The 9,259-nt window shown below is 42.1% G+C and overlaps 1 long non-coding RNA gene across 1 annotated transcript; it reads right to left on the reverse strand.

Moving 5' to 3' along the window:
- Positions 1–2,118: 2,118 nt before the first annotated feature.
- LOC119732878 lies at positions 2,119–4,879 on the reverse strand. The gene is made up of 3 exons (XR_005271617.1): positions 4,721–4,879; positions 3,385–3,560; positions 2,119–2,201 (listed from the first exon to the last, which is right to left on the reverse strand). It is a non-coding gene; the product is annotated as an uncharacterized LOC119732878 (long non-coding RNA).
- Between the last annotated feature and the right edge of the window lie 4,380 nt (positions 4,880–9,259).

Below are 9,259 nucleotides of genomic sequence, written 5' to 3' on the forward strand. Positions count from 1 at the left end.
GCGCGTGTGCGTCGTTCCAATACTTGTGTGCGCTGCGCTGAATAACAAAACGAACTGCTAATTTAAATTTTCCTACGGTGCTTCTTAAGAATCACCGTTGGAAATGCCTTCTTTCGTTGATTACTTCAAAATGACAGCTTCCCAGAAAGAATAATTTCAAAGGGAGTTTAGTTCCCTTACTATTTTACGCCAGTTACTTTTCGGATGACTGCAAATGATGGACTATAGCTTTAATAGAAAAGCACACCACGGAGAAAGCGTTACGTAACTCCGGGTCACTGCGCTGGCTAAAAACGGGCAGCGTTTTAGCTAAAACGGTTCAGACATCGTACTAAGAGATAAACTTGTTCTGGTTATTCGCTTAACCCTCCCTCCGAGGGGGTTTATTCTCTAATTCGCCCCTCAATCGCGAATAAATTATTTTCAATGCCGCCTACCCTCGTATTTTCCCACCCTGTATTACCCAACCTGCAAGAAAATAGGTTAACAACAACAAATAATGCAATCCATTTGGGAAACACCGAACTTCGATGGCAAGCATTGCGCGGACACGGCTCAGGATGCGTCGCTATCTTGGAGACAGTTTAAGCTGTGTCGAGACAGAAGTATCCGAACTCAAGGTCTTGAGTTTCCATCTCTGTGCTTGTGGGATGAAAGTTGACTGCCAAGATAGGGAATCGTCTGCTAACGGCATTCTACTTCTACTGTATCTGTCAATATAATGAAGCTGGATAACAAGTGGCTTGATTAGAGGCATTCAATTGCAGATTAGAGGCATTCAATTGCAATATCAGTCATTAACACATTTTCATACAAATTTGACGTCCGTACTGCTTGCTGGTGAATTCGGTCAGTGACTTAAACACGCCTGTTCAACCACACCTTAATGTCACACTCTGCTGATTCCATTCAAATGTAAATTCTCGCTTATCTAACCCAATGAAAATATATTTATTCTCTAATTCGCCCCTCAATCGCGAATAAATTATTTTCAATGCCGCCTACCCTCTTATTTTCCCACCCTGTATTACCCAACCTGCAAGAAAATAGGTTAACAACAACAAATAATGCAATCCATTTGGGAAACACCGAACTTCGATGACAAGCATTGCCCATATTATTTATTCCACATTATCATACTCAGGAATTAAAGAGCGGGAAATAAGGGTTTTTTAATACAATCATAATCAGGAAACATCAAGTTTTATTTCCACTTTTTTTAACACATCCAGGGATTGAATTGACCATATTACAACTTACTGAACCAACTTACAGCTGATAAACTATCTATAAACCCAACATTTTGGATACAGAAAGTCTGTCTTCCAACGACTCGTGGACGTAGCCATCCTTTGCCGTCTCCGAACGCCAACGTCCGTGTTTCTTAAAAAGCCTGTCCAGCACACCAATACGAGCCGCAGCCGTTGCTCTCCCAGCTCTTAGACTATGCAGTCCAAAACGCTTGAATATGATAGTTGCCCTGATCTTAGTTTGTACTTGTTCTCTGTTCGAATATAATTAGCTGGTCGAAAAAGGAAACTTTCATATGAATCTTCATCCATGCAAGGATTAGGTATCTGTTTAACATTCTGACTGGACACGTAGATGTATTTGTTGCTGAAATGATCACCCAGGCTCCTTGTCTAAAAATGTCAGTTTTACTTTTAACTATGAAGATATTAACATATGAGGAATGTAATTGCAGATCACATCTTCTGATGTTGATAAGTTCACTATGACGCAAGAAACCTACATATGAAATAAGCAACATGGTACATAATCGAATATCTAACAGACTGCTCAGAACTGCGTACTTGTCTACGACAGCCTTTAATATTTCTGGTGTAATGGGTTCTTTCTTCTCAACAGGTTTAGCTAATCTTCTTTTTAATCCCTGTAATACATTATGTAAAAATCTACTGTCACATGGGTTTTCTTTACAGTTCGCAAAACAATCATGACGCCATTTAAGGCCATAGAAAACTGATTCGATTCTCGAGAATGGAGCCCCAATATTGAAGAGATGTATAAAATAACGACACACGTCATTGGCATTGGCTGGTAACGGATTGATCTTCTCCACCTTACACCATTGTTGCCATGCGGAAAAAGCAGCGTTGTATTTTTTAGTGGTGCTGGGGGCTCTTGATGCGTCAAGAATCATGGCCAACGTTGAAGAGTACTCATCGTCTTTATATTTTCTGCAGAGAAATAGGTAATTAATAAAGTAATTTATATTTACTATTTATTCTTTATATACGTGCCATTCGGCAATTCTTTTCTTGCCATGCGGCTACCTTGCCGTGCGGCTACCTTGCCGTGCGGCTACCTTGCCTTGCGGCTACCTTGCCTTGCGGCTACCTTGCCGTGCGGCTACCTTGCCGTGCGGCTACCTTGCCATGCGGCTACCGTGCCTTGCGGCTACCTTGCCTTGCGGCTACCTTGCCGTGCGGCTACCTTGCCGTGCGGCTACCTTGCCGTGCGGCTACCTTGCCGTGCGGCTACCTTGCCGTGCGGCTACCTTGCCGTGCGGCTACCTTGCCGTGCGGCTACCTTGCCGTGCGGCTACCTTGCCGTGCGGCTACCTTGCCGTGCGGCTACCTTGCCGTGCGGCTACCTTGCCGTGCGGCTACCTTGCCATGGGGCTACCTTGCCATGCGGCTACCTTGCCATGCGGCTACCTTGCCATGCGGCTACCTTGCCATGCGGCTACCTTGCCATGCGGCTACCTTGCCATGCGGCTTATCATACTGAAAACTTCAGTCTGACACAAAGGACTTCGGACTTGAATAAAGGTGATCCAAACAAAGACTTGTGATTCCGACCTTGGACGAATATATCTGACGAATCAGAAAAATGCATGGTATGCTTGACCAAACTTCGAAACGAACTTTGATGGGAAAAGAGCAACGGCCAAAAAGGGGCTGAATGCCAGCAGGGAATAACCAAAGTGCCCTCTGCTTTGCACAACTTCAAGTGTCTTAGGACGTCCGCCACCAAGTTTATAGGGGGGACTAACCAATTATTTTCTCCTTGCCAATTGCACGAAAAGGCGTCTACTTGGCTTGTGCCAGGGGATGAGTATTTGGAATTCAATGTAGGCAATTTTGCATTGGTTTCATCTGCAAAACGATCAACTGTATGAGGTCCCCATATTTTATCAATGAATTGAAAGAATATGTATGATACACCCCAATCATCCCAATCTATCTCCCTACTAATCTCATCAGCTCTTTGATTGAGCTCTCTGGGTATCCACTGTACCTCCAGTTGAATACCATGCTTTCTGCATAATTGGAATATATCCAGACTGAGTACAAGTAACTCTTCTACCATACTGCCTTTGCTGACTACCGAGACAACGCCTTTGTTATCAGTACAAACCTTCACTACTTTACCCTCTAAACTCTTCGCAAATGCTTGCAATGCGAGGGAAACCGCCTGTAATTCCCTCCACGTGGAACTTTTTTTTTTTTTTCCAGCACTCGACCAATTCCTTTGCAGGACCAACTCCCCTCCACATCCAACTGTCCATGCACCACAGCCCACTTGGCTCGCATCTGTATATACAAAACATTTGGGAAGAGAATATTCATATAAATACCGTTTGTTCAAGGTTTGAACTTCTGACTTCCAGAAAACTAATTCCTCAATGACTCTGCAGTCGCTAACAAGTTTATATTCATAGTCCCAGTGAACTCTCTGTATAATTTCCATGTACAGAAACCTTGTTTTCAATTGAGAGACCTTCCCCACTACCGGACCAAGAGATATAATTTTACCTGTAATTGAGGCCAGCTTCCGAGCTGTGGTATAGGGAAGCTTGATCTGAATGCCATTGATACAGCTAACAATATCTTCAATTCTTCTGTCAGAGGCTCTAATTGAAAAGTCTCTTGAATCCCATACCAAACCTAACCAAGTCAAACTTTGCGTAGCTACCCATTGTGACTTCTGAACATTCGGCACTAATCCCGCCGACAAAAGGTCAGACTTTACCCTTGAAGCAATCAAGTTGGCAGTTTCCTCGGTACACGCTCTGCCCCAACCATCATCGAGGTACAAAACTACAAAGTATCCTTGAGTACGCCAGTGTTTTACTAGTGGTCTTAAGCACTTTGTAAAAATATATGGAGCTGTGGATAAACCGAATGGCAAAACTAAAAAAGAATAGTACTTGGTGACCCCTTCTGTGGTCCAAGCAAAACTAAGGAACTTGCAATGCTCAGGAAAAATCTCAATATGATGATAACCTGACTTAAGGTCAAAAGAATATAAAAAATCACCTTTCTGGAAATATGACTCTGCTACTTTCCAGTCTTCAAAAGTAATCTTATCCTTCCAAAGAAATTGATTCACATAACGAAGGTCTAAAATTAATCTTTTCTTTCCCGAACTTTGGGTAGCTACAGTCAATGGATTAACTACATGTGGTGGTTTGTCACACTCGGCAACCAATCCTTTACTCAAAAGATCCGATATCGCTTCAGAAACAAAACTGCTATTTTCTAGTGCCGACTTGTTGTTTTTGAAATTTCTGGGATTAGGAGTGTTAATGAAAGGCAATTTATATCCATTAGAAATAATATCTATGACCGTTGGATTTGCGTCTATTCCTCTCCAAAATTCTACAGCCGCTTTCAATCTGCCTTTGACCAATGGCTCATCATTGCCCTGTTCATATTCATAATAGTTTGCAAGAAAAAAGTCGATATCATACCCTGTTTCTGTATTTACATTTTCTGCTACACTATGTGAGTCGTCTGATTCACCACTGTCGGGGCTGAGTTGTACTACCCCCTGCTGGTTCTTTTCCTCCCACCACTGCCTGCCTTTGCTGTCCACAGTTGCGTCTCCAATGACCTGGTTTCCCGCAGGCGAAGCACACGTCCGTTGGCTTTGGTCCTGGGCTCCAAGCTGAGGTAGCCCCAGGCATGAATCTATGGTTTGGCTGAAAACTTCGAAAAAGCCCAGTGCCAGAAGTAGAAGGAGAAAACTGCTCCACTGTAGTATTTTGACGTTGACGCTTTTCTGAAGGCGCTTTTTTCGTACCACCCTTGCTTGAGCTTGTCTGATTCTTTTGTCATCCTCGGAGTTACTAGCGAGCTCGTCACCTAGGTATTCATCTACAGCTGTCCAGCCTGTAAGAAGGGTATAGCGATATAGGTTAAAGAAATTTACTTTACGTATCGGTGAATCTTTAGTGGCTAATCTGTCAATGCAATTCACATTTTATGCTAATTGTTTCGTAAAGAATGTCACCGAAAGCCCATTAGGCTCTCTTGAATACATCTTACAGAATTTGCAGTATGCCTCTATAGGCATTGCTTTATAAAAACAATTTCTACTACTTGTATTTGCTGAATAATAAGCTAAGTTTAAACTCATCATCAGTTCAGGTATTCCAAGCTTGGCAAGTACAAAGGAAAAAGCTGAGCTAATTACAAAGCATTTGAATGACAATATATTATTATACTCTGTTCATCCACTAACCTGCGTCAGATTTATCGGCTTGTTTCACTTTTTTACATCTGCAATGACCTCTGTCACCAGGGATTTTGCTGACCCACCTTCGTCTTCTTTGAGACAATTTTCTGCCCTTCCTAATTTCTCTACAATACCTGCATTGAAATCATATTGGGTTTTGTTTCCTTTGAAGCGAAAGCTCAGCTCCGAAGCTCGCTTCAGCTGTTGTACTTGTTCCGACGTCATCTGTTGCTTACGCTCGCTGTCTTTTTTGAATGAGGCGAGCGAGGTATCCAAATACCCCTTGAAATCTCCCAATGCTGCTTTGATAGTATCTCCGACAAGTTTCAGGGAGACAGGTACTTCTTGTGCAGAAGAAGATTGTTCATTTAAGGACATGGTTGCTCTATCGAATTAGGCACGAAAAAGAACACACACAAATTTGACGTCCGTACTGCTTGCTGGTGAATTCGGTCAGTGACTTGAACACGCCTGTTCAACCACACCTTAATGTCACACTCCGCTGATTCCATTCAAATGTAAATTCTCGCTTTGGCTAACCCAATGAAAATATATTTAAGTTGTTTTATCTTCGAGTTCAACTCGATTCAGTTTAAATAAAAAAGCGTTCAGACATCCCTTTTAGCAAGAAAGTTACACTGAATCGAGTTCAACCAGTGTTTTAATGGGAATTTAAGACGGTGTCTGAACGACCCCATAGTGCCTGGTGTTTTCTGAATCATGATCCCTGTCAAAACAGTTGTGGCTCCTCTGAGAATTATCTGAGACCCCCCCCCCAAAAAAAAAAAAACCACCCCCTATCAAACAGAAAACCACCAAGGAAGTATTGTAATCCACCAAGCAACTACTCTGCTCTGTAAATTATCTGAAGGCTCCCCCCCTAAAAAAAAATCACACCCCTCCCTAAAGCACACCCAGGGAGTATTGAAATCCACCAGCAACCATTATCCTGTGAAATATCTGAGCCCCGCCACAATTAAAAAAACACCTAACAAAACACCAGCAACTACCCGATATTATACTGACATGAATTATCTGAGCCCCCCCCCCCCCCAAAAAAAACATGGAGGGAATTATTGTAATCCACAATGCATTTACAATGAGTGGTACCTCTCATTGACTGTCCAACGGGTCAAAACCAGTCGACTGATTTTGACCCACTTCTCATTGACTGTCCCACAGTGCATTCACAATGAGTGGTACCTCTCATGACTGTCCCACGAGTCAAAACCAGTCGACTGATATTGACCCGTCATAGTACTAACCACATGTGCAATCTGACCATTGGTGACCAGCCTCTCATTGACTGCCCCACGAGTCAAAACCAGTCGACTGATATTGACCCGTCATAGTATGTAATCTGACCATTTGTGACCCGCCTGTGTTGAAAGTATAGTTGGCTTTTGATGCATGTCCGAAAATGTAACATGAGTAACTGATTTTGTGCATCTTGTTTATCATACATAACACATTTTTCTGGATGTCATCTTTGGTGCTTAGGTAGGTCTAGGCCTACTCTATCTACCATTGGGATAACAGTTATTAAACCTTTTCAGTAAGGTAATTACAGCCCAAGGAAACTCAGAAGTGGATCAAAGACGTAACGTAAATAACCGTGGAATTGCCCAGTAAATCTCATACTAAGACCCAATCTGTAACGGGTATTTTGTGAGTGGCTACGGCCACGGCTAAGGGCGTCCCATGAGGATTGTGATGGCTTGCGGTTGAGCGTTTGATCAGCCCGGCTGACTTGGCTTACCTGTCTGCCTTACCTGTGTTGACCCAGGTGAGCTGAATAAACTAACTCTTAAGTTCTTCATTAAATATTTTACTTTAGACACTTTACATCCACAACTTTTATAAATAAAGCCTTATACATGTAATAAACAACTTTTTACACAAACTTCATAGTAATGTCTTATCAAAAATATATTAGTATTTGTATTGTGGCGATCCGATTCGAAACGAGATGTAGAGGGCACACTTTAAGTAGGACACAAGAGGGCACTATTTAGAAAGAAATGCAGTAAACTCCGGCTGAACCGACATCGTGTAAACTGTCATATCGCTTAAATCGGCCGTCTGACGAAAGTCCCGATTGTCTCGTCTCATTTCTAAGTTTGCCTTTGTAAGCCGCCATTTCGCCTTTGTCGGTGTGTTACTTTCAGTCCCATTTCCTCGAAACTACAAAAATTCCTCTGAATAAGTCGGCATCGTGCTCTGCGGTTTGCAAGAAGTGTCGAGTGATATTCCCACACACTGCTAACTGACATCTGTTTATCAATGGCACGGCCCGTGATTGATGCATCGGCCAGCACGTGTACACTAATCGCACGTGTACACTGTTTCATGCTCAGTCTGTACATTGTGTGCATCGTTTGCTTACACGTGCGTAAGGCTGAAACGATACATCGATATATCGGTGCATCGCGATACATTCGTTCACTATGCGATATATCGGTACGAATGTTTGATATCGATATTATTAATAACAATATAATAAATAACAGTGGCAGCGCATCAAAACAAAATTGCAAGCTACTGCGATGCATGAGGAGCACGAAATGTAAAAATAATAATGCGAAGAGTTGAAGTCTCACCTTTCTGAGCGCGCGCGTGAAAAGTTCATGAAGACTCTCCGTCGAGTCCCTTTTCTTCAGGTGGTGCATGCATTTCATGTACCGTAATTTTCGGAATATAAGCCGTGGCTTATCGTTGATTTTGCCCATGAAAATGTTTTCTGCGGCTTATACGCAGGGCGGCTTATACGCCGAGCCTTGAAGAATAAAAATAAGATTCACATGTGTATTTAATGTACTGGTACAAGAAGAGATGTGTTGCTGAAGTGAATTATCAATTAATAAAGTTATTAACAAACTGAAACCAAAACCGAGCGGTAAAAAGTATGGTGAAAGCTGTCTTAGACACTTGCGACTAGCTGTACGTGATACCATGGAGGATTCCTCCATCATTACTAGGCAGCATGCTTAATTCCCCAGCGGACCACACCTTTGTGGTAATGAAGGGGTGGTTTTCTTTCTTGGGAACAATAATTACCAATATTTCCGCTGATTAAAAAAAGGAAAAATGACGACTAATACTTGTTATGGTGTTCGAAATATTTCTTTATTAGATAATAAGTTGTTCAACGTCACAATATATATATTTTTCTTGAAATGTATTCAAGAACGATGTAAAACTAAAAAAGGGGACTGAATCACCCCTTGCAAAATTAATGGATTCACCCATGAAAATGTCAGCATCGTTTCCTACGACGCTACAGGACAAGATCTTTGGTTTTGATTTTTTGAAGAAAGTTACGATTGAAACTTGAACTTTCAACGTAACTACTCGCTAGTAATCACACAAGTTTGATAAGTTTTGACCTGTTTAGTCTTAGGGCAAAACAAATCAGCAACTGTTTCCACAAAAGCAAGATTTGTAACGCTCCAGTCAGACATGGAGGAAGGAACACAGACAACACACGGTGGCTTGCATACTCTCTCACATGCTGCAGGAAAATGTTGTCATTCACCGGCGCAGGCTGCCGGGCCATGCATTAACTTTTAAGGCCGGGGACCGGACGGGGCAGCCGGCAGTAATTCCCGTAGTTTATTTCTCATCATCAATTTCCATATTTGTTTGTAAGAGTATCGATTGTAAATGATTTGATATAACTTTTGTGGCCCTTTTTATAGCTCTGTAGTGTAAATGGAACTAGCTCAGAGCATTTTGACTAGAATTTGGAGGCCTTACAAAATTGAAACCGCTG

This window comes from Patiria miniata, unplaced genomic scaffold (assembly GCF_015706575.1).
Source record: "Patiria miniata isolate m_02_andy unplaced genomic scaffold, ASM1570657v1 HiC_scaffold_25, whole genome shotgun sequence".
Taxonomy (NCBI): Eukaryota; Metazoa; Echinodermata; class Asteroidea; order Valvatida; family Asterinidae; genus Patiria; species Patiria miniata.